General features: G+C 36.9%; 1 pseudogene; it reads left to right on the top strand.

Moving 5' to 3' along the window:
- The first annotated feature begins 685 nt into the window (after nucleotides 1-685).
- LOC101660596 lies at nucleotides 686-1,784 on the top strand (annotated as a pseudogene).
- Nucleotides 1,785-4,244: the final 2,460 nt, after the last annotated feature.

The raw sequence follows: 4,244 nt of genomic DNA, 5'->3' as shown, positions 1-4,244 counted from the left end.
ATACTCGGTGCAAACAGCCATCTGAACATTCAAGAATCTACAAGAGTTCCATGTAGGACAGACTTGACGAGATCCATAACTATATAGATCATAGCCAAACTATTGATGTCGAAGACAAAGAACCTTGAAAACCACAAGGGAAAAGTGACTCACGATGTACAAATGATCCTTTTAAGAATGTAATTGCTGACTTCTTAGCAGCAACCAGGAAGGCCAAAATGCAATGGAATATATTTCATGTGCTGAAACCAAAAATGACTATCAATCATGAATTCTATATCCAGCTATCCTCCACAATTGAAGACAAGATTATGGTATTCATATACAAACAAAAATGATAAGAATGAGTTAGGCTTCCTGGCTTGCTCGCTTGGACTTGCGGGCTGGGACTGTAGGATTACCTGTCTCGAGTGGTGACCTCCCCTTCTCCACGTGCCCACGGTCGCAGCATGCCTCCCAGGATCCCAGGACCTCCGCGGCCTCCATGCGTGGGCTCTAGGTTCACTAGCCCGCAACTCGCTCGGTGGGAAACGGCGGGGCTGAGCCACGGGGAGCAGCAGCCAGCTAGAGCCTTGTGGGCCTTCCGGCCGGCCCTGGAAGAGAATGAGCTGGCTCTTTCCGCTGACCAAGGGCGTCTCCTCCTCTGCAGCTGGGATACCCAGTGGCCTCACCAGCCTTCAGCAGCAGAAGCAGCGTCTGATCGAATCTCTTCGGAACTCTCACTCCAGTATAGCTGAAATACAGAAAGATGTGGAATACAGATTACCATTCACCGTAAACAACTTGACAAATTAACATTAATATATTGCTTCCTCCTTAATTTCCTCAGGAAAAACTAGTAATCAGTGTTTATCCACCAATACGACATCACTTAATGGATAAGCAAGGAGTGTATGTTACCTGTCCATTAGTAAACAATTTTACAATGCACTCGGATCTTGGAAAAATTATTCAGAGTTTATTGGACGAATTTTGGAAGAACCCTCCAGTTTGGGCTCCAGCTTCAACCGCATTTCCATACTTGTATAGTAACCCAGGTGGCTGCCTCCTTATGCTTCGCAGGGTTTTTTATTTCTCCCTCCACACCCGCCACAAGAAGCTAACTGGACTATTTCTGCGGTGTCTTGTGCTGACACTGTTTCTTCAACCACAAGTTATACTAGAGCCAAACCCGCCGTTCCTTCATTTGACATCCTTTCGAGTCTGCCATTGCCCATCCCAGTGACAGAAACTTCAGCACTGACCAGCCAAAATTGTGTTGCCTATTAGATGCCAGAGGTCCCGGATGTGTTTCCAGAACCCTCAGAACTAAGTGTGTCCCAACTCACAGATATGTATGGACAAGAGAAGCTATTACTAGAGCAGTTTCTGACTTTGCCTCAACTAAAGCAAATCTTTACTGACGAGGATGACCTTGTAAAAAGTATTGAGGAGCTAGCAAACCTCCTTTTGGAGCCCAGTTTGGAAGCCAAAAGGCAAACTGTCTTAGCGAGAAGTATGAGTTACTTACACAAATGAAATCATCTAGTTTTGTAAAGAAGATGCAAAGGCAGCATGAACTTAGAGCTTCAGTGAACGCGCCCTTCGGGCCAGGTTGAAAGTAGCTGCCCATGAAGCTGAGGAAGAATCCGATAATATCGCTGAAGACTTCTTAGAGGGAAAAACTGAAATCGATGATTTTCTCAGTAGCTTCATGGAAAAGAGAACTATTTGCCACTGTAGACGAGCCAAAGAAGAGAAACTTCAACAGGCAATAGCAATGCCAATTTCATGCCCCACCATAGATTTTTTTTAAAACATGAACTGCCAAGAGAGGAATGGGACAAAGCAACTCAGCATGTTCCTTTATGTTCAAGATTCACAAATTGGCATTTCACTCCAGTGGCTGAATCTGTAGACTAACGACATGGATTGTGTATAGAACAGAGACTGATTTTGTAAAGGTTAGAATGATTGCTGTAATCTTTGACATTTTTTTTGCACTCTTTGCACTGAAAAATGTTTATTTATTACTGATAAATCCTAGCCTATTTAGGCTTCATTGCCATACCTCTCTTATTAGAAATGAAATACCTATGCATGTTATTTTAGCTAGGTTTCAATATTTTATAAAATTATCTCATTTAAATTTGTGTTTTTAACTTTAAAACCCCTCATGTCTGTCTCAAAAATGATTCGTCATTTAGATTTCCCCTTGCAGGTCTTTCTTTCGAAAGGTTCTGGGTGCACTTTGAAAAGAGCTTGTTTTGAAATCTCCAGAGGGTCAGGAAACACTAACCTGGCCAGGGGGCTGTCTCAAAGAAATTAACTTTTAGTAAGTACAATAAACCTAAAGGATAAGGTATTTGTTCTTATATAGTGTTTTATTTTTAAAAACGGAATATGTATTTTAAAGTAATATAGGTATAAATGGATATTATACCTAATAGGGAAATAAAAACACTTGCCTTTCACTTAAACTAGTAAAACACAAACTTTCAGATTGTCTTATTTTGTAAGAAAAATATTTCATAGGTTTCTGGTTAGATAAGGAAAGATGCTTTCTAAATTCCTATTGTTGAAGTTAATGGATTTCTTTTTATTCAGTAAATAATCAATCTAGATATAAGAAAGTCAATGAGTTTTCCTGTTCTTGCACTGTAAGTTAACATTTCATAGGAGAAAGCTATTGTAACAAGTTAAATTAAGATATTCTTAGGAATCCTAATTTAATGAGTTCAATGGAATCTCTGTCTAGTACTTCACACAATAATTTGTTTCTAAATATCACAGATTGAAAACATTTAACATATATTCTTAAGAGCTAATAAAGGAGAGAATCTTAACAAATGAGAAAAATCAGAAAATATTTCTAAGGCTTAGGAATGTAGTGTCTAAAATCACAAGACAAACTGAAGCGTATTTTTATTTAAACTTCATCCCAATGTGATTGTCATTCTAAACACCAGCATACAGTATAGTTTACCTTCTCTTTATTCTGCTGTTGTTCTTATCCATGTTTTGGGGATTAGAACTTTAAAAATACAAAATTATTTTTTTACTCTTCAAAAGAACCTCTAGTTTATGTGTGTGGAAAATTAAGTATTCACAGAAACAATAAAGATACAATGTTGGATCCAAAAAAATGATGAGAATTTATGATAGCAGACATACCTTGTAAGAAATACCACAGGCATGCCTCCAGGTTGACATTTAAAGATACCAGACACGACTTGAATCCCATGCACTGTTCAAAGTGATTGCATGGGCAACTATAAAAGGCAGCATAAACTTGCTTTGTGTGTAACATTGTTCTCCTATTTACTTTAAAACACTAGTAAATAAATAAATAACTCTAAAACTGTTGATGGCCAGAAATGCATAAAGATGTCATATGTAGGGGAATTATAATATAAAGGATGGAAGGGGATGGGGACATCTTGGAGAAAAAATTTTTTCCCAACAGTTTTATTGCAAGTAATTTAGAAAAATTATTTCATCTTGAAATTAAGTTGCTATTAATCTGAAGTAGGTTGTTTTAAATTAAGATATTTATTATAATACCCAGGAAAACTACTAGGAGGATAACTCCAAAAATATATTATAAGAAACAAAAGAATAAAAATAGTATAATAGAAAATATCTACATAATAGAAAAAGGAAAGTAAATGGCACAGAAACTACACATAACATGTGAAAAACAAACAGCAAAATGACAGGTATAAATCTACCATATCTGTAATTACAATGAACGGGAATGGATTAATCGTTCCAATAAAAATGAAGATATTGGTAGAATGGTTACACAACAAACAAACAGCAGAGCTCAACCATATTCTATCAACAAGAAACACACCTCAGACTGAAAGACACAATAGGTTGAAAGTGAAAGTATAGAAAAACAGACTTCATGCAACAGTAACCCAAAGACAGCTGGATGGGCTATACTATTGTCACACAAAATAGACTTCAAGATCAAAAGTATGATTGGAAACAAAGAAGGACATTTTATCATAAGAAACTAATCACTCCATGAGGATGACACAAGAATTATAAATATAAATCCTCAGAACAATAGATCTTCAAGATACATGAAGCAAAATTTGACAAAATTCAAGGGAGAAATAGTCAATTAAAAATAACAGAAAAATATAAAATTAACAAGGGAAAGTTCACTCTTTGGAAGTGAGAAAATCAACTTAAAAGCTAAGTACACTACCGTTTTTAAAAGTGGTAGATCAGCAATGCCTGCTGACCAATACCCC

The sequence above is a fragment of the Echinops telfairi genome, unplaced genomic scaffold (assembly GCF_000313985.2).
Source record: "Echinops telfairi isolate 266 unplaced genomic scaffold, ASM31398v2 ScPeMD7_17;HRSCAF=63, whole genome shotgun sequence".
Taxonomy (NCBI): Eukaryota; Metazoa; Chordata; class Mammalia; order Afrosoricida; family Tenrecidae; genus Echinops; species Echinops telfairi.
Note: the sequence above shows the minus strand (reverse complement) of the source record. Positions and strands in the feature narration are given on the sequence as shown.